The sequence below is a fragment of the Halichoeres trimaculatus genome, unplaced genomic scaffold (assembly GCF_033239565.1).
Source record: "Halichoeres trimaculatus isolate MK-OKI-2021-1 unplaced genomic scaffold, fHalTri1.1 fHalTri1_scaffold_14, whole genome shotgun sequence".
Taxonomy (NCBI): Eukaryota; Metazoa; Chordata; class Actinopteri; order Labriformes; family Labridae; genus Halichoeres; species Halichoeres trimaculatus.
This window is the reverse complement of record NW_027437192.1, coordinates 1,427,612-1,449,532: the sequence shown is the minus strand read 5'-3', so window position 1 is coordinate 1,449,532 and position 21,921 is coordinate 1,427,612. Positions and strand designations below refer to the sequence as shown.

The 21,921-nt window shown below is 40.6% G+C and overlaps 1 long non-coding RNA gene across 2 annotated transcripts; it reads right to left on the bottom strand.

Moving 5' to 3' along the window:
* Nucleotides 1–8,654: 8,654 nt before the first annotated feature.
* Nucleotides 8,655–10,741, bottom strand: LOC141802580 (uncharacterized). 2 transcript variants are annotated; one of them, XR_012599507.1, is made up of 3 exons: nt 10,612–10,741; nt 8,908–8,999; nt 8,655–8,768 (listed from the first exon to the last, which is right to left on the bottom strand). It is a non-coding gene; the product is annotated as an uncharacterized LOC141802580 (long non-coding RNA). The 2 variants fall into 2 exon arrangements; XR_012599508.1 differs by having other exon boundaries at nt 8,666–8,765.
* Nucleotides 10,742–21,921: the final 11,180 nt, after the last annotated feature.

The following is a 21,921-nucleotide window of genomic DNA, read 5'->3' as shown; positions in this document are numbered from 1 at the left end:
GGGAAAAGACTAAAGAGGAGGAAAAAAAGAAGCACCTTGTGCACAACCGCACATTTATTGAGGAAACAAAGACCAAAATAATGCACTCCTGCCCCACACACACCACGCGTTCACTCAGACCGTCTCTCCTTCTGCTGTCACACACACACACACACACACACACACAGCACAGACTGTCACCGCGTTAAATCTGGAGAGAATCTGATGTACTCCTAAAGGCTCCTGTAAAAACTTTTTATGTAACCTTGGAGCCACCAGTGCCATATGTGAAAAGTTTACCTGCTAATTAGACTTAATAACACTCTGCAGGTCCTTAATTCAATCTTTGTAATTCAAAATCCTTTTTTTATTTCATTTGTATTTATTTGTGTTTATTTTATTATTTTGTCTCATTATTCTAACTTTTCTTTTTAAACCATGATCTGTTTTTCACCTTTTTTGGTGTTAATATTGCTTTTTTGGTTTTTTTGGGGGTTTTTTTTGTTGTTTTTTTTATTTTTTGTTCTTTTGTTTGTTGCATATATGTTTTTTGTTTGTTTGTTTTTTGTTTTTTGTTTGTGTACTGACATGCGTTCATCTGTGTGTTTCTATACGGGTCTAAATACACTGAGAAATGTTTGGTATATTATTGTTGTAACAATGAAAATCTCAAACAAATGAGTGTTTTTGTTTATTTAAAAAGAAAAGATGGGTTCAGATGTTGTAACAAACAAACTGTTGACCATCAGTGAGGTCAGATCTCTGCCGGAGGAGTGCAACTGTTTGGGCAACTGTGGTTACTGGACCAACTGTGGTCGCTGTTGCAGCAACCTTTTGGGGCAACTGCTTCATCTCTGGCCTCTTTCTTCTTTCTTCTTTTGATGTTTATATTTTTCTTTCTTCAATTCTGTGTTGATGTTTTGAGTGATTATGTTTCTGTTTTATGGTTCCACTGGTTCTGATCATTTCTCTTGTAACACAATAATTTCCCAGTTTGGGATCAATAACATATTTTTATTCTATTCTATTCTATTCTATTCTATAGCTGTTAAAATGTGGTACGTTTGATGAAACTAGTTTTTTGTTTGTTTGGTTTGTTTGTTGTTGATGTTTTTGGTAAAACATGACTGATAATGTAAAACTTCGTTGTTGATGCATGGATCTCAGTGTTTCCCTCTGTCAAAGGTTTGGATCACACCTGAAACACCTGAGTCAATAAAGGAATAAATCAGGACAAAGTAGAATCTGTTTTTTTTGTTTGTTTGTTTTATTTGATGGTTTCTCGATGACACACACCAGAAATCAGAGCAATCATCAGACTTTCACCTTTCAGTCTGAGGTTTCATCAAAGTGCCGTCACTGAGTGATCGGCTGAGTCAGGAGAGCTGCTCACGATGCTACGGCGAGGCCAGCCCGCTGTAAACACTCTCACAGCTCTGTCTACTCAGTGTTCGTACAAATAAGGAATAAATAACAGGATAAATAATCAATAAATAACGATCAATCAACAGGATGTGTCAGTGAAGACAGCGAGTGAGTGACATCATCAGCTCAAGCTCAGTAGAAACAGGAAGTGATGCGCTCAGTCCCTCATGAGGAAGAGGAGGAAGAGGAGGGTCTGTCCACAGAGTCTGCAATCCAGTCACAGATCCAGTCCAGGTCTTAGTGCAGGAGGATCCCCCACAGAGCTGGGACCAGCAGCAGGAAACCTGTCCTGATGACAGCCGCAGAGGAGGCAACGGTTGTTGCTGCTGTTGCTGTTGTTGCGGCATTGGTTGCTCCAGCAGCAGCAGTGGTTGCTCCAGCAGCATTGGTTGCTCCAGCAGCAGCAGTGGTTGCTCCAGCAGCATTGGTTGCTCCAGCAGCAGCAGTTGTTGCTCCACCAGCAGCATTGGTTGCTCCAGCAGCAGTAGTTGCTCCAGCAGCATTGGTTGCTCCAGCAGCAGTAGTTGCTCCAGCAGCATTGGTTGCTGCAGCAGTGGTTGCTCCAGGAGCATTGGTTGCTCCAGCAGCAGCAGTGGTTGCTCCAGCAGCATTGGTTGCTCCAGCAGCAGGTGTTGTTGCTCCAGCAGCATTGGTTGCTCCAGCAGCAGCAGTGGTTGCTCCAGCAGCAGCAGTGGTTGCTCCAGGAGCATTGGTTGCTCCAGCAGCAGCAGTGGTTGCTCCAGCAGCATTGGTTGCTCCAGCAGCAGCAGTGGTTGCTCCAGCAGCAGCAGTGGTTGCTCCAGCAGCATTGGTTGCTCCAGCAGCAGCAGTGGTTGCTCCAGCAGCATTGGTTGCTCCAGCAGCAGCAGTGGTTGCTCCAGCAGCAGCAGTGGTTAATCCAGCAGCATTGGTTGCTCCAGCAGCAGCAGTGGTTGCTCCAGCAGCATTGGTTGCTCCAGCAGCAGCAGTGGTTGCTCCAGCAGCAGCAGTGGTTAATCCAGCAGCATTGGTTGCTCCAGCAGTAGCAGTTGTTGCTCCACCAGCAGCATTGGTTGCTCCAGCAGCAGTAGTTGCTCCAGCAGCATTGGTTGCTCCAGCAGCAGTGGTTGCACCACCAGCAGCATTGGTTGCTCCAGCAGCAGTAGTTGCTCCAGCAGCATTGGTTGCTCCAGCAGCAGTAGTTGCTCCAGCAGCAGTGGTTGCTCCAGCAGCAGCAGTGGTTGCTCCAGCAGCAGCAGTGGTTGTTGCAGCATTAGTGGTTGCTCCGGCTGCTGTTGTAATTGTTGCTCCAGCTGTGGTTGTTGCTCCAGCAGTGGTTGTTGCTCCACCTGTGGTTGTTGCTCCAGCTGTGGTTGTTGTTGCAGTAGGTGTTGTTGTTGCTGCAGCTGTGGTTGTTGCTCCAACTGTGGTTGTTGCAGCAGGTGTTGTTGTTGCTCCAGCTGTTGTTGTTGCTCCAGCTGTGGTTGTTGCTCCAGCAGTGGTTGTTGCCCCAGCTGTTGTTGTTGCTCCAGCTGTTGTTGTTGCTCCAGCTGTGGTTGTTGCTCCAACTGTGGTTGTTGCAGCTGGTGTTGTTGTTGCTCCAGCTGTGGTTGTTGCTCCAGCTGTGGTTGTTGCTCCAGCTGTGGTTGTTGCAGCAGTTGTTGTTGCAGCAGGTGTTGTTGTTGCTCCAGCTGTGGTTGTTGCTCCAGCTGTGGTTGTTGCAGCAGGTGTTGTTGCTCCAGCAGTGGTTGTTGCAGCATGTGTTGTTGTTGCTCCAGCTGTGGTTGTTGCTCCAGCTGTGGTTGTTGCAGCAGGTGTTGTTGCTCCAGCTGTGGTTGTTGCTCCAACTGTGGTTGTTGCAGCAGGTGTTGTTGTTGCTCCAGCTGTGGTTGTTGCAGCAGGTGTTGTTGTTGCTGCAGCTGTGGTTGTTGCAGCAGGTGTTGTTGTTGCTCCAGCTGTGGTTGTTGCTCCAACTGTGGTTGTTGCAGCAGGTGTTGTTGTTGCTCCAGCTGTGGTTGTTGCTCCAGCTGTGGTTGTTGCAGCAGGTGTTGTTGTTGCTCGAGCAGTGGTTGTTGCAGCAGGTGTTGTTGTTGCTCGAGCAGTGGTTGTTGCAGCAGGTGTTGTTGTTACTCCCGCTGTGGTTGTTGCAGCAGGTGTTGTTGCTCCAGCAGTGGTTGTTGCAGCAGGTGTTGTTGTTTCTCCAGCTGTGGTTGTTGCAGCAGGTGTTGTTGTTGCTCCAGCAGTGGTTGTTGCAGCAGGTGTTGTTGTTGCAGCAGGTGTTGTTGTTGCCCCAGCTGTTGTTGTTGCTCCAGCTGTGGTTGTTGCTCCAGCTGTGGTTGTTGCTCCAGCTGTGGTTGTTGCTCCAGCTGTGGTTGTTGCAGCAGGTGTTGTTGTTGCTCCAGCTGTGGTTGTTGCAGCAGGTGTTGTTGTTGCTCCAGCTGTGGTTGTTGCTCCAGCTGTGGTTGTTGCAGCAGGTGTTGTTGTTGCTCCAGCTGTGGTTGTTGCTCCAGCTGTGGTTGTTGCTCCAGCTGTGGTTGTTGCTCCAGCTGTGGTTGTTGCTCCAGCTGTGGTTGTTGCAGCAGGTGTTGTTGTTGCTCCAGCTGTTGTTGTTGCTCCAGCTGTGGTTGTTGCTCCAGCAGTGGTTGTTGCAGCAGGTGTTGTTGTTGCTCCAGCTGTGGTTGTTGTTGCAGTAGGTGTTGTTGTTGCTGCAGCTGTGGTTGTTGCAGCAGCTGTTGTTGTTGCAGCAGCTGTTGTTGTTGCAGCAGTGGTTGTTGCAGTAGGTGTTGTTGTTGCTGCAGCTGTTGTTGTTGCAGCAGGTGTTGTTGTTTCTCCAGCTGTGGTTGTTGCAGCAGGTGTTGTTGTTGCTCCAGCAGTGGTTGTTGCTCCAGCTGTGGTTGTTGCTCCAGCTGTGGTTGTTGCAGCAGGTGTTGTTGTTGCTCCAGCTGTGGTTGTTGCAGCAGGTGTTGTTGTTGCTCCAGCTGTGGTTGTTGCTCCAGCTGTGGTTGTTGCAGCAGGTGTTGTTGTTGCTCCAGCTGTGGTTGTTGCTCCAGCTGTGGTTGTTGCTCCAGCAGTGGTTGTTGCTCCAGCTGTGGTTGTTGCTCCAGCTGTGGTTGTTGCAGCAGGTGTTGTTGTTGCTCCAGCAGTTGTTGTTGCTCCAGCTGTTGTTGTTGCTCCAGCTGTGGTTGTTGCTCCAGCAGTGGTTGTTGCAGCAGGTGTTGTTGTTGCTCCAGCTGTGGTTGTTGTTGCAGTAGGTGTTGTTGTTGCTGCAGCTGTGGTTGTTGCAGCAGCTGTTGTTGTTGCAGCAGCTGTTGTTGTTGCAGCAGTGGTTGTTGCAGTAGGTGTTGTTGTTGCTCCAGCTGTTGTTGTTGGAGCAGGTGTTGTTGTTGCTCCAGCTGTGGTTGTTACTGCAGAAGTGGTTGTTGCAGTAGGTGTTGTTGTTGCTCCAGCTGTTGTTGTTGGAGCAGCAGTAATTGTTGATTGCCCATTGCATGAGGCTGAAGAACAGTTGCAGCAATAGTTAGTATAATTTCCTATCTGACCTCATTAAATTCATAAATCAGTGAAATCTTGTGAAATCAGAGGATGAACTCACCGATGAGGAGCAGGAGGAGGACACAGAGTCTCATGGTCACGGTGGAGGAGGTCGTTTGCTGTTTCACAAAAAAATGTTCATCATTAGTTTGTGTGTTTACAAAAAGAGTTCACCTGATGTTTTTATCTTGAAATCAAATTTCTCTTGTGTACAGAACAAGTTTATCACTGTAAATGTTTTGTTTTTAAAATAAGTCATTGAGGTTTTTTATTTAAGGTGTTAAATTTCGGAAATTAAATCTAAAAATAAAAAAAAAAAAAAAACATCCTCATATTTATCTCTAAACATCGAAGAGCAAAAACAAAATCATTCTTTGACACAGAACTTTAAAGACTCACATAGAGAGCCTGTTTTTGATTCAATCATTAAATAAAATTCAAAAAAGACTCAAAGACGAGTCAAAGACTTACAGCTGTCATCTTCTCTCTTCTTGGTTTTCGGCGCTGTGACTGAGGTCCTGATGCTCTCTGAGTCCACCTGTTCGTCTGATGCTCTCTGATTTCAGACAGCAGCTTATATACTCTCTCACAGCATCCACCATGACATCAGGCTGCCAACAAAGACGTAAGTGAAGTGTATGACTAATGTTTCTATACCCTCAGGTGAAGGTGTGGCTCTCTCTGATAAGTCCTACCTGTTCATTTGGCCGGTGTGTTCACTGAGGAAGAATCTGGTTCTGTTACGTTTGGCCGTTGTGACGTCCTGTTGAATATTTTTAGCTTGAATTTTTAATCCCACCCTTAACGTTAGTTTGTTTTACTGTAGATCACAGGCTGCGGTGATTGTGCAGATACGTCCTGTTCCCGGCTGATGTAGTGATTTGAGAATGTGAAGAATGACAAACACAATGGAGCTCTTAGTAAACACAACAGTCACTAATGGGACACACCCCGCTGCTGTGAAAGAGGTGAAGAGGTGTTCAATTAAATCAAAGTGTTGCTCTTTCATTGACTCTTCATAAACCTGTTTTTATGAGATAAATACGTTCTGATATTAGAGTAGATTAATAGATTATTAGATTATTAGATTATTCGTCCCTGAGGATGAATCAGAATTAGTGAAACTTAATGTAAGGTTAAAAACAACAGAATAGTGTGTTCAAATTAAATAACATGGATGGATGGATGAATGGATACCCTTACAAAAGAGAAATATATGTACCAATATATTTTTTGAAATGTATTGTAACATATTATTGATACATTATGATATACATGGAATAATATATTGAGGGCACACATACAATATGTTTTATATTCAGGAAATATATTGCAATATATTGCAATATATACCAATAATTGCCGCTTTCCATATATTGTAATATATTGGGAAATGTGAATACTAGAGCTCATATATGGGAATATATTACCTAATATACGACATGATATTTTCCAATATGCTGCAATATATATATTTTTTTATAAGGTTAGATGGATGGATGGGGCCATTAAGTACACTTGTTTATTACCCAAAAAGAAAAGGTCTGCTTGTTTTTCATGGGTTTTTATGTTATCAGGTGTATTTTTGCTGTCATCATTTGTTTTGTTGTCTGGAAAGAAAAAGATTTGAATCCCCCAGTATTTGTTAAAAAAAAAGCTGCTAGACAACACTACACTATGAAAAGATGAAGCACAGAATGACATGTTCATACATCAAAGTCCACTGGTAGAGGATGTAGAATTTAAATATTGTGGGATATTGTGGGTTTTTTTGTCTTTATTCTGTCCTTCTTGGGCTCCTGTAGTTTCTCATTAAGATCTCTCTGTTTCTCCTCCTGGTGTTTAGTTAAAGTCGTCTCTCCTCCTTCAGTCTCTGCTCTGGCTCCTGTCTCTTTAAGAACTCCTAGTTCTTTTTTAAGAGCTCCATCAATGAGGTTCTAGAATGTTCAATGTCAAGGACAGAGAGCTTTCTGACCTGATGATGTCACTACATTCCGGAACTCTCTGAGTGTTCTTAAAGGAATCTAAAGTGCCTTAGCTTTTTAATCTGTAAAGTAAAAACTTTCAGCCTTTACATGATTCACGGCTCAGTAAAATCTCTATTTTCAGTCTCTTTCTAAAACACTTTGTTTTATCTGCTGTCCCTTTAAGACCCCCTACTCCACAAACCCCCTTGTCTCTGATTGGCCCGCCATTTGAAGGCCTCTTGCTGGTGGAATGATGGGCAGCCCATGGTGTTTTTGGTTCGCCCCTTCAATGTGTCATGAGTCAGTTAGGGAATCCTTATGTGATGATCTCGTTTATTTCAATAAGTCAGGCAAAATTTCGGGCAAAGATCCAGCAACAATGTGGCAGAGGACAGGGAAAGATCTGGTTCAAATTGGGCCAAGACTTGGTAAAGATTTGGCAGTAATTTGGTGAATTTTAGGCTAAGACCTGGCAAAAATCAGGCAGAGATCTGGAAAAAAAATGGGCAAAAATCTGGTAAGGATTAGGCAAAGATCTGCCAGAAATCTGGTAAAGATCTGGAAAAAAAGGGGCAAAGATCTGCGGGATACCATTGAAGAATTGGCAAAGATCTGGCAGAAATCTGGCAAATTTTGGGCAAAGATCTGGCGAAGAACCAAGTGTTCTAGTTTCAGAACCAAGTGTTTCAATCAGTTTACAGACAGACTCTGGGATTTTAACAACAGACGTAGAGGTTTGAGCAGGGGCGTTTCTTGGGACTGAGAACATTGGGGGCTGAGCCCAGATCCTATAGGGAGGTTCAGGGGATCCTACCCGGGATGTATGGTCCATCTCTATGCTTTCTTTCGCCCTGTTACGTCTTTGCTACAGCCTGGTACTGCCAACATGTAGCCTACTTAGGAACTAGAGGTAGACCGATATATCGGCCAGACGACATATCGGGCCGATATTTGTACATTTGTCTCTATCGGCCATCGGCCGTATTTTCTTTTAAAAAGCCGATTTTTGATCCGTTGTATAAAATAACACAATTTTTGATCAGGAACAAAAAAGATGAGCACCTCAAACTTGTGGAACCACTTGGATACATTACATACTTTTGTTCAAATTATATTCATAAGTTTAAATTTCTTTTTTGACATTTTAAGAAGAGTGTGAATGTTTACTAATGCTGTTACATTGTGTGTTTACTCAGACAAAATATTTAATTGTTTTGAAAGCTGAATAAATGTTCAGAGGACTGGACACGACTTGTTGTAATAGATTTCTTTTAGTTGCTCAGAAATTGCTGCATTTCACAAAAATGTGATAAATATATATTTATTTAACAATCGGCCTGAATATCAAATTGGAAAAATCGGCTATGCATATCGGCATCAGCTGCCCAAATTTGGAAAGCATCGGCATCGGCATCGGCCCCCAAAAAACCCATATCGGTCGACCTCTATTAAGAATGTGTCAAAAGTAAATTATATTGTACTGATAGATCAGGATGATGCACGTATAGATAATACAGGAATTAAAGCCAAAAATATTTTTTTTAATAAATATTTTGACTGAAGCCTCGTCATATTCCCCCTCATTTTTTAAAGTGTTAGAGGTTACATGATTTGTGATTTTTAGTTTGCTTTTGTTTTGTTTTGTTTCACACACCAGACCATGAAAAAAATGTTGAGTGATGATGCACAGACAATATCAGGAGTCATATTTCCCCCCAAAAAGCACAACACATGTGTATATTTAATTAAGATTTATTAAGTATATTACTGTTGAGCCATTTGAACATGAACTTAATTTTTCTTTCCACCCCTATTGTGTTGTGTTGCACCTCTGTTTCAGCTGCCCTTTTCTCTCCATCTGCTCATTCCTTCCATCCTTTGAATCTGCTGCCAGAAAAACAAAAAAATGGATATTCAATGACAACAGAACATATTAAATGATTTTTGCCTTGCCAAACATGCTGGAGGGAAAGCAGTGATGCTTTATGCGTCTTGGCCCTGTTTCTGCTGCCCCCAAATCACTGACCTCAGTGTCATGATTGTCTTCTTGGTCTCCTTCTACCTCCCTTTGCTTGGGATCTTCCCTTTTATTCTCCTTTCCTGTAGTGTCAATGTCATCTGTAAACAGAATATAACAGCAGATTAATTTTATCATAATAGGTGTTATCAAAAAGCAATCATTTAAGGGAACATCTGGCCATTACAACAGGATTAGTTGCATTTCCTTTTTTTTTGTTCGTTTGTTTTATTAATAATACAATTCATTTTGAGCAGGATGCAAGAAAGAACTTGAGCATTGAACTCACAAACTGTGAGTGAGTGAGTGAGTGAGTGAGTGAGTGAGTGAGTGAGTGAGTGAGTGAGTGAGTGAGTGAGTGAGTGAGTAAAAAATGAGTCCACAGTGAGTAAAAATGTGACAGAAGCAAAAACCGGCCTTAAATTCAAATCAACTTATCTTAGGTACCAGAATGTGTAGATTCTGTAAAGATGGAACCACAACACTTTTTCCCAGTGTTCCTTATGCCTCGGGGTACCTAAAAGTGTGTTGTATATACTCCCACCTTATTAAAAAAAAAATTAAATCAGAAAAAAAAACATTTTTTTCGTATCTCTTTTTTTCTAATGAATTACAGCTTTTGAATTTTGTTACACTGCATATAGACATAATTAAGTTACATCAGCCTATAGCCACGGTTGTCCTGAGTCTATAGAGGTGCTGCACTTCACTTCACAGTGAAAAATGAGAGCACAGTGAGTAAAATATGACAGAAGCAAAAAACGCTCAGAGAGTGCTTGGGATTTTAAGGGTTTTAAGCAGGTTTCAACCCCTAAGCATGCTTTGAATGGCCAATGTGACCGCAACCGTGCCGTGCTTAAGCACAATTCACTTCTCTGCTTTGGCAGGCTTCAGAGAGGTGGACTTCGGCACGGTTTACTTCATGCACGAGCACAAGCACGCGGACAGTGCGTGTGATCCATGACTTATGATCACCGCGAGTGCATCTCCCGACAATCGTTTAAATCAAAGCGGGGTTGTTAGAGGGCTGTGTTGGCTGAAAACAACTTACCATAAGTCTAAAAGTCTCTAAAGTTTTAGCAGTGCTCTCTGTGTCTCATTTTGCTGACTGATGAGACCGCGCTTCATGTAAACAGACGCTTCGCGTACGCGACGGCGCTCTGTCTTCAGAGCAGGAGAGAGTGCATGTGGAGGAGGCAGACTGAGCCAGTGAAAGAGGGCTAATTCAAACTACAATCTCTTGTACAGTGACTGTGATAGAGGAAGTATTAAGATATGTGCACTCGCACGAACGCGACCACATGAAAGAGAGAGACAGACAGACCTTATTTGTGTCAAGTCTTGTAGCTAAAAGGCAGACTAGCCCCGCAGGCTAGCTAAACTTTTCTGTGAGTCTCGTGCTGTGAGAAGCTTAGCGCGGTAATATGCATAGTATTTTACAAAGTCAATGGTTGCGACGGTGATGTGCCTTCAGCTTGTCCCGGGAGAGCGAGCGCTATCAATTATCGACGTCCCGTAAGCACGTCTTTACATCTCTGGGACGACTGGACGGCCGAGCCCTGCACCGCGGGTTTTCAGCCCGCCTAAAAACTGCACGTCTAGCCCTGCCGGTACCTTACCACAGCGCCAAGGTACCGGCACACACGCCCGCCTGACACTAGTTTAAGATAATTTTCAAGGGATAAACAAATGAAAATTAAATTTTTCATTTACCTTCGTCCGTTGAATGCTTCCAGGAGACGTGAGCCTCAGCCTCGTTCTGTTTGAAAAATCTTCTTATGTCCATTTTTTCTGTGGCTGTCAGGTGCAGTTTTTTTAATGCCTCGCTGAATCCAGCGCGTCCTTAGCCAATAGAAAACGGATCCTTCACGCAACCCCTCTCTGATTGGTCTTGGCATCAACAAGACGTCATCCTGTGTTGCGTTCATGAAAACGGAAACTACAACTTCTTTGGTGGCTCAATGTTCATTCTGAAGTTGAATTATCCGGGGCTGAGGAAAAAACATCCGGGGCTGAAGCCCCAGATGCCCGGGCCAGGCGACGCCTCTGGGTTTGAGAATCTGCAAGCTGAGCCAGGGTCCACCCTTTAGCCAGACAGTTAGCTTTGGTTCAGTTACTATTTAGGCCTGTTGGTCATTTTCTGACTAATGGGCCTTCTGCAATAAGTGGACACAGTTTGGTCCAAGCATCCAGTTCTTTACATCCACGATTGAAACGTGGGAAAGAGAAATACAACATTTGGAAGCGTCTCCCTTCTTTCTCCTGAAATCCTTTGGAAACTTCGTCATGAGTTTTATTCTGGTTATTTGTGATTAATGGTCCGTCCCACTCTCCTGAAGGTTGGGGGATGTTTGGTAGTCTGTGTTGTATTTGTTTTCACACAGAATAGGTCTACAAAACATGTCATGGATTTTCTAAACTGCACAAACAGACTCGGAGCGATCTCTTTGGGTAAACACGTTAGGCATTCACAGAGAGCAGAGACGAGACTGAAATCAGCCACACAGCTCATCTATCCATCGTCTAACGGCAGACCACAACAAGTGGAAAACAAACAGTCAATCTGTTCGCTGGGGTTTGTCAGAAATACCGCAGAAGGGCTGAACACGGGAGGGACAACAAAGCAGAGAGAGGTCGGATAAAAGAGGTTTACAATTCATTCAGGCGCTGCCAATCCATCATCTTTAGTGTTACATTATCTCTTTAAGAGCAGCTTGGAGAGGAATCAAAATGTTCTGCATGGTTTGTTAAAGTACACACAGCAGCAGGCGCTCATTGTGCCGAGTCTGAGTGAGGAGACGCAGCAGCAAACACATGAGATTAGAGAGAAGCTGTGAAACGTTATGAACAGCTCTGATTTTATCTTCTGTTGTTTCCCTTCAGACTGCAGATCTGTCAGGGTACCCACTCTGAAATCCTTCTTGAGGTCTGAAGGAGTCGCTCAGTGACTCTACTCACGGAGAATCTCAGAGGTCACACCTCAGCGTCAGTCTCAGAGCAGGCTGACCAGTTTTATGAGTACTAAGATCTAGGTAATAGGGTCATTATTCCTGAGTGACGTGTTTATTTGTTTATATAAATCGTCAAACATTACGGTCACTCAGAAAAGTGGTAAAATGACTTTTCATGGTCTGAACTGAAGTCTGATTGTAAAGTTTCCGGTGGACTCTCAGTCATCTGTATGTACATACCCACACTTTCTGATGCTCGTGTCAACTTTCATTATCCCCCATTAATACTGCTACTACTACTGCTACTACCACTAATTATAATAACAACGATTATAATAATAGCAATAAGTAAAGCCACAAGCGGCAGTAAGCGGGCCCTCGCCCTACCTGCGCCTGTTGGGGCATGTTGCATACACTGCGTGTGCAGCAAGATCTGCTTCAGCCAAAACCTACACAGGTATACAAGGTCTGGCCCCCACAGCAAACATAAGCAACTGAGAGATTATTAAAGAATGTGAATGTGGATGTTTGTTTGAAGCATGTTTGAATGAGTTTTTGGTACTTAAAAGCGCGTGTCTCCAATAGGTGGCACTTTCCCCATCCCTCAAATGAATATAAATATGAGTCCAAAGTAGGACTGTTATCATATGGGTCAAATTTGAAAAAGCTTGGAGAATGTGTGTGCAAGACAGTACCATGCATTTCCAAAGGGTGGCGCTATCACAGTAGCTGAATTTTCAGCTCAAATGTATTGCAAGTTGGACCTTGGTGGTGTGTGAAATTTGAAGCAGATTGGACCTTATATGTATGAAGTAGGAGTAACTGTCTTCCTTGTTGGTAGAGAGATATCAGACTCTGAGTTGGCGCAAGGTTATAAAAGTTTTGGATTTTTCATTCTAGTTTAGTTTTAGTTAGTTTTTACATTTTTCTGCCATTACAGTTTAGTTTAAATTAGTTTTAGAGCGGGCATTCTAGTTTTTATTTAGTTTTGATTTTTGCAACAAGGCTCAGTTTTAGTTTAGTTTCAGTTTAGTTTCAGTTTAGTTTTATTTTTTTCATACCTTATTAGCCCGGTGAAGGATTCAAAAAAGGTCAGAGTAAATATTTTGTAATACTGTTTTTTTTTCCAGTCCAACATAGAGCTCACTGCTCAGTCAATGCTGATACTGAACTGTTGGCTGCTGCCTTAAACACATGAAAATAATATAAACTTAATATAAAAAATATAAACATAAATTATATAAAAAATGTTAACATTAATTACACAAAATAATACAAACATAAATTATATAAAAGATAATGTTAACAAAAATTACATTAAATAATATAAACATAAATTATATAAAAATAATGTTAACAAAAATTACATTAAATAATATAAACATAAATTATATAAAAATAATGTTAACAAAAATTACATTAAATAATATAAACATAAATTATATAAAAATAATGTTAACAAAAATTACATTAAATAATATAAACATAAATTATATAAAACAATATAATATGAGCTTTAATAATTAGAAACTTGGACTCTGTAACAATAAAGTCAGACTCACATGAAATTAAACTCTTACAGATGCTCTGATTCATTGATCCACTATGTTTGGTTGCAGCACAGCACACAGCCAGTCAATGCAGTAAACAAGCTCGTCCCAGTACGTCGCTGTGATGGTGCCGTACAGCAGTGACAACTGCCGAAAACTGTTGTAAAATTTGTTGGGAAAATGTGTCGGATTAATTTAAATCCTAAAGGCTGTTAATATTGTCAGAAACAATAATGAAGGACATTTTGTCTATAATTTTGGTGAGTTTCAGTTAGTTTTGTGAACACAAGATACAGTTTTAGTTTACGTATCGTTTTTGTTTTCTTTTCTAGTTTTTATTAGTTTGAGTCAACTGCAATGTGTTTTAAATCTTAGTTTTCATTTTTAGTTTCGGTATAGTTCACTATTATAACCTTGAGTCGGCGCCATAGACACACCCTTAAAGTAGAGGACATGACCTGATCAGTGTTGGTTCATTAAGGCCTGGAAACCAAATCTGAGAACAATTGAAAAGAAAATGTACACAACAGGACAAGTTTTTTTTTCACAGAGTTACACATATGACTTCATATTCACAGTGGGGGGCGCTGTACTTAAAGCTGACAAGTGTGTGTGTGTGTGTGTGTGTGTGTGTGTGTGTGTGTGTGTGTGTGTGTGTGTGTGTGTGTGTGTGTGTGTGTGTGTGTGTTTTGGTCCTGATCAGTATTGTACAAGAGAGCTACTGAGGTTTTTATTCCGTAGAAAAAATGGTGAACTTTGGCGGTTGACTGTGGCCACGCCCTTTGAGTTACAAAAAATCCTTACACAGATTTTAATCATCTATGTGTTTACTACACACATGCTAAGTTTGGAGTTGATCTGATGAAAAACCTAGAAGTAGTTAATTCAAACAAGTACCCTATAAATCCTAAAAATCGGAAATTTAACTTAAATTTCTAAACTTCCTGTTCATAATTCACCATGGTTGTCAGAGACTTTTTTGTAGGTCTAGGTAAAATAGTTATGCACAGAAATTTTCAGGCCAGTATCTGAAAGTAGCCGGAGGGGCTGTAGATTTAAGTCACTAGGGGGCGCACTGGAGCAGGTACCAGCATGAAAACATTGGATTCATACATTTTTCGTTATTACTAAATTTTGTGGCTAGGAGCCTTCACCCTGGTTTGCAGACTCAGGCACCTTATAATAATACTTATTATATACTTATACCATTACTACTTTATTATATACTTATACTATTACTAATGACCTTAAACACAGGTAAGAGTGTGCTTCACAGCTGGCAGCGAAAACAAGCAAAATAAACACAAATTATAAAACAATTTGACAACTGTTGGACACATTGTTGAATAATTAATCAATGCGTCTGTAATTACACTTTGTAGAAATGACCTTGAGGAAGCCACAAAGTGCTGCTGCTCCCAGTGACAGTAACAGGCTGTATTACCTAATCCAGCAGGTGTGTCTGTTTCTATTGTACTGAACTGAGCTTTAATAACCCTCAGTCTCTGCTGTGGGAGGAAAATAAAAAGCAGGGCATGTTTTAATCCAGTGATTTAAGCGTCTTTATTAACAAATTCATGAGGAGAGGTTGCTCTTACGTTAACTTGAGCTAAATTCTGCTTTTTGGTCCTGGAAACGATGTTCATAAACGAAAACAGTAACCTGTAACCTGTGAGCTGAGGGACAACCAGCGGGGAGTTTGTGTCAGGTGAAATCAGCTGTGAAGCTCTCTGAGGTGAACCAGTACGACGACGATGATGATGATGATGATGATGATGATGATGATGATGATGATGGTATAACTGTGTTCCTGCTGTGCTGGTTCAGTCACTGACATACCTGTCTGCGTGTTTCTGATGCTGTAATTACGCTCAGGCTGTTTGAAGCTTTACCTCCCGCTCTGACATGAACACAAAACGTCACACGCGTCACGTGTCATGTGACAGCTTCATAGACTCAGATTTTCTGCTTTTTCAGACACAGTTCAAAGAAAAATGGAGGTATTTTAGTCACCTCGTAAAGATTTAACAACACAGTGAAGACCTTCAGACCGTAGCCCAAGAGTCCAGAAAAATGTCCCATTTCTGGATGTAGAGGCCGATGCCGTGAGGACTTTTTCTTTACTTAATCAGTATAAAAATGAGTGAACAGAGAAGACATCCTGTTTCATCTTCACCAACCAGACAGCTCCTCACAGTCTCACTCGTTTCAAAGGATTTACGATCATAGAAACGTGATGTTGAGAAATATTTTCCTCTAAGTCAGCGGTGACCTTTGAGAGTCAGGCCTCAGCCAATCAGATCGTCACTCAGCCTCATCCTCGTCCTCATGGAAAGCACCTGGACCGACACCTTTACGCTGCCAGGTCGTAAACAAACGTCAGGACAACAAAAGCAGACTCAGACAGTCATCCTCCAGATGTGCAGAGTATGCCTGCTCTCAGGGTGTGTCCCCTCACAGGTGTGTTTATGAACATCATCATCATCATCATCATCGTCATCATCACAGGTGAATTAACAATAGAGGCCTTCATCATGTGAGGTTATTTTTATCTATTTAAGGTCCGTTTGATTTCTCTGAGGTCAGGAATAGAAACGTGCCTGTTTGAAACTGCGTCACAGAGATCATCACAACACCTGAGTCATGTCTGAGAGATGTTCATACAACCTTTGAGGACGACAGGGGTCAAAACATCCTCTAACAAAAAGTGCTACAAAAACAAAACAGATTAATACATTTTGTTTACTTTTGTTTTGTTTTTGTTTTTCTGGTTAATTCACTTTGGTCCTCAACAAAAATGCAAAATATTTCCTGTGGTTTTTTTGTATTATTATTATTATTATTATTATTATTATTATTATTATTATTATTATTATTATTAAAATTTTTGAATTTTACAATTAAAAACATAATGTCACCATTTAAATTTGGAAAAAAATCAAATATTATTTTTCATATTATAAATGTTGGAGGGCTGGGAATTTTTTTGTTTGTTTGTTTGTTTTTTTTAGATTAGACTATGATATGCATGAAATTCATAATAAAATTGATTTTGACTTTTTTTTTTTTTAATTGTTTTTGTTTTTTTCCTGTTGGATGTTGTTGTTTTCTTTTGCAGTTTCTGTTTCATGATTTACTACCTTTGGAAGACATGTCAGAAATGTACCCTATAGAAAACTGTGTTAAAAACACAACAGACAAATAGTTTTGCTTCTTTTTGCTTAGATCTTTAAGTCAACTTAAGTCCTTCTAAAAAAATAAAAAAAAATTACTATTTTCGGGGAAATGGAAAATAACTGCTACATTGTTTTTTTTCCCATTAAGAAATGTGAGTGTTTGTGTTTAGACCTACAATGGAAAACTTTTCCCATCTCATGATTAACAGTAAAAATAAAAAAATGAACTATTTTTCTCTTAACTGCCAAAAAAATGCATAAAAATCAGTGAATGATATTTTGTACAAACGTGTCTTATGTAAGTTTAAGCCTGATCTAAAAATAGATAAATAAATAAATAAATTCTCACCCTCCAACATTTATCAAACTGAAAACTAGAAAAAGACATCAATTCAAATCAAATTATTATTCATATTATGAAGGTTTGAGGGCTGGGGATTTTTTTTCTTCAAGTTTTGACTTTAATATGCAAGAAATTCACAATATAAATGATTTTGAGGGGTTTTCTATTTTTTTTTTCCTGTTAGTTTTGTTGTTGTTGTTGTTTTTTCTTTTGTAGCTTTAGATTTTTACTTCACTACCTTTGGAAGACATTATGTCAGAAATGCCCCCTATAAAAAACTGCTTTAAAAACACAACAGATTAATATCTTTGCTTCTTTTTTCCTCAGATCTTTCAGTCAACTTCAGTCCTTCTAAAAAACACTAAATATTTTTTTTTCAGGTAAATAGAAAAAAACTGCTACATTATTTTTTTCCCATTAAGAAATGTGAGTGTTTGTGTTTAGACCTACAATGGAAAACTTTTCCCATCTCATGATTAACAGTAAAAAAAACGGAACTATTTTTCTCAAAACTACCAAAAACAAAAAAAATAAAAAAATAAAAAATAAAAAAAAAATGTTTAAAAAAATGTTAAGAAAAAAAAAATAGTAATATAAATAATGATAATAATACTAAAACAAAAAATGCATCAAAATCAATTTATGATACTATACAATACTAATCTTATGTATGTTAAAGCCTGATTTAAAATAAATAAATAGATACATAAATTAATAAATAATTCCCTTGATTTTCTGTATAATAAATCCAACATTTATTATAAGGAAAATGAGAAAATGACATCAAGTATTTAAATGGGCATTAAAGAAATAGAAATAACTAAATATTTGATATATTTAATTAGGACTGAAGCTCATTAAAAGATTTGAGAAAAAAATCATCAATGAAGAGTCCAGTAGGAATACTGGTTTCCAGGACTGTTACCTAAAGTGATCTGGTGACCCTGAACTCGGCCCAGACAGATCTGTAAACATGTAAAGAAGTTGGCGTGTGTCTCATGTGTCATTAGTGCCGTCAGACTCGATGCTTTATAAAGATCCAGCTTTGACAGATCTGGCTCTGAGGTTTGTCGCCTGCATTCTTCAAAGTGTTACAGCGTGTTCTGCACAGCATCATAAAGCAGCAGACGATGTAAAGACGGAGCATAATGAGAGATAAAATCACTAACAGACAGGAGCTTTGTTTGACGACAGGCTGGGTAGGAAACCTCACCGCAGAAATGCAGCGGGTTTGAAACCCTTCACACCCCGGAGTCAAAGTGACTCTACAGGAAAATCCAGAGATCAGTGCGAGTGTGTCACTGCTCTGCTGCTGGAAACGTGCTGCGTTCGATACGACAGACCCTGCTGTGTGAGGCCCAGGTCCCATTCCTGGGTCTTCAGATCCAGATACTGTCAGAGTTAGCATTTTTGAAGCTTTGAGGGGGTTTCAGGAAGAAAGGAGACAGGGGCCCAGCATAGAGCCCTGAGGGACACTCCTTAGAGCCTTTATGGCCCCATTCCCACCAAGAGTTTCAGTTTGGTTCGTCTTGGTACAGCTCGCATTTTGTGGCGTTTCCTTCGACCAAAACAGGGACAGATCCCCAAATAACCGACTCGTACCGTCCCACTTTTTGGTTCCCTTCTGTTGGGGTGCCAGACTAAACCAATCCAACACCAGAAGGTGGCGCTAGAAACACTGCGGTCTGTTGATTGGTGGAAAGAATGGTCACTTCCTGTGTGACAGAATTGCTGGGTTTCTTCCATCATTGCTCTTTGTTTACTGTGTCGCATTTTTCTTCTTCGTTGGATTTATAAGCGCGGTACACTGTGTCAAGCTACTATGGCCTTACGCTAATACCTGGCTGACGCGGCTAACAATGCCCACCTACCAAGTAGGCTTTACTGATCCAAACCGGACCACTTGGGAGAAGCAGGGTTATCTGTTTGGTGTTGATTGCAGTGACACCTGTGGTTGGAATTGGTACTGTTTTTCCAGGATAGTAGAGGAATTCTACTTTGTTGCTCTATCTCTCTCCTGTTTCTCTTTCTTCTGCTCTTCTGTCCTTTTTCTGTCTGACAGTTAGGCTCCAGTGTCCACCATCACTACAAAATTAATCATAGAAATCATTTTTCTTTAAGAAATAGACACAACCCATCTGTTCGAGTTTGTTAGGTGCGAGTTACTTCGAGAACATGTCTGTGATGCTATGAGGCCCAAACGGTGCAAACACCTCAGGGACATGTCCTCCATCATCCACTGTATGTACGGGTGTCCCTGTGATGTTTCACCCCCTGATCCCTTCCGTCAGTTCCCACCTCACTGTGCACTTTAGACATGTTCAGTCACTTTTCTCACCCTTCAGAGCAAAACAAACCATCAACACAGCTTGGTAACCATTTAGAGCCAGGTTACGTAACCAACGGCTGTTTTTAAAACAGACCATAGACTTCAGTTCACAACCAAACCCTGAAACAAGTCTCAACAGGCCCTTTGGGTTCTGTTCTTAAAGTCTTATCTCTGTTAATATCTGCCAGCACTGAGTGAACACCCTCATACTCTGGAAATGTGGCGGCCTCTAGTGGTGGGAGTTATTACAGCAGGGGTGAGGAGAGAGACGTTTTTTTATGAACTTATCCCCAAACTAAAAAACCCGTGACAACACCACAGCAACAGTCACATGTTTCACGCTGTCAATAACAAGTTCCTGGAACTTCAGAAGGAACTTTTAGAATACTGATTCCCGGCTCAAACAATTAAAAGAAATAAAAATAAACTCACATAAAAAATGAAGGAGTGCCAGATCTAACGAGTATTATTGTTCACATACTCTAAACTGTAATCATCACTAAAAAATGTGAGGCGGGAGTTTAGAGACGTCAGTCACATCCACAGCTGGGACTATTTTAAGACACATTTCAAGGAATTTAATTCCCAGCATGCATTGTACCTGAGTCACAGCCCTCTGTTTTATAATGCATCTAATTAAGAACAAAAACACAAACGTGTTGTTTTCCTCTCCATCCCATCAGACTGGATGTCCTTTCCTCTCCTTGTAATCCTCCTTTCAGGGCGTGACGAAGGTTAACCTGACACACTGACCTGGTAAGTGAACTCAAACAGGTCGCTTATTGGTTTCAGTGGTCTCTTTTTGGGGTACAGACTCAGATTTCATCCCTCCTTGAATCCTTAAGTCCCATCACGCTAGCAGTTTTGCTGACAAGCTGTCAGCATCTATTTTCTTATGGAGCTTTTTACACTTTCTATACACTTTCTTACTTTGTTTTCTTGATTGCTGCTGTGACTTTAATTTCGTTGTACTTGTTATAATGACACTAAAGTTCTATTCTATTCTATTCTATTCTATTCTATTCTACGTTCCCCTCAGAGGAGCTGGTGAAGGTGGCTGGGGACAGGGGCTACTGCTCATCACTGCTGCTCCAGCCACCCGTACCCGGTTAAGTGGTGAAAGGTGACATGACAACTCCTTCTCCTCTAGTTTTGTACTTAAGCAGAAGTGTATTTGTGATACACCGCCCCCTGCAGTTTGGGGAAAGATGCTGCTCAGAAAATTAAAAAGTAGAAAAGCCACCTGTGTTCTCTTGTGCTGATTCTGTGTGTCTCATTCTCGTGTGGAAAGCATAGCACAGCCATTAGGGTTTAAAGGGTTAGGTCGTAGAGTGTGAGCTTCATGATAGAACTGTACACTATAAAAAAAAAGAAAATTGAAAGTCCATGCACTGCACAGTAACAGGAAATGACTGGACATTTTTAGCTGCCAGTATTTTACTGTTATTTTACAGTGACATTTTTTACAGTTTAGCCTTCGTTTTTTATTATAATAGATCCAGATCATTTTTTATTACAATAGAAACAGATCAATTGTCAGAGGATTTGCTGTATTCAGTAACCCCCAGACCTAACCTGGGCCCTTATTAGTGAGAAAAACTGACCGTTGGTACAGAATAGAAAGAAAGAAAGAAAGAAAGAAAGAAAGAAAGAAAGAAAGAAAGAAAGAAAGAAAGAAAGAAAGAAAGAAAGAAAGATACACAGGAATTAAATTTGTGTTGTATTTTCATTTTCTATTGAAAGATTTATGCAATCATAAAAATTGTAAACATACTCCCTTAAGGGTTCGTTTTCATTCGTCTGAGGTCACTATTTTAATTTTACATTGTTGTGAATTCAACTTTCACTGTAAAGTTGGTTGCAGGTAAAAGTTAAAACTAATCTAGGGTTAAAGTTTTAATATACAATAAGAGTGAGTTATAATGTAATGATATATTGTTTTAGTTATTTCAAAGTTTTTTCTTCTGGTTTTTATTAATTCAGTATATCAGATGCATTTGTAGTTTTATTTTTTTCCACCAGTGTGAAATAATGACAGAGCTTTTTTTGTTGTGCTGCAGTGTTTTCCCCAGAGGATGGCGCTCTACACATCTGTAGACTTACCTGTGCACACCTGCTGAGAGGCAAAAGCTGTTCCTCTGCTGACACCTAGAGGCAGCTGCAGGGTACTACACCAAACATGAGGCGCTATACACTCACCTTCATTAGGCAGACATTGCTAGTCCTGGGTTGGACCCCCTTTTTCCTTCAGACCCGCCTTAATCCTTGGTGTCATAGATTCAACAAGGTCCTGGAAACATTCCTCACAGAGTTTGGTCCATATTGACATGATAGCATCACACAGTTGCTGCAGATTTGTGGTCTGAACATCCATGATGAGAATCTCCCGTTCCACCACATCCCAAAGGTGCTCTATTGGATTGAGATCTGGGGACTGTGGAGGACATTTGAGTACAGGGAACTCATTGTCATGTTGAAGAAAGCAGTCTGAGATGATTCCAGCTTTATGACATGGAGCGTTATCCTGCTGGAAGTAGCCATCAGAAGATGGGTACACTGTGCTCATAAAGGGATGGACATGGTCAGCAACAATACTCAGGTAGGCTGTGGACTTTTTTTTTTTCTTTTCTCTTTTTTTCTTTTTTCTCCTTTTTTCCCTTTTTTCTTTCTTTTT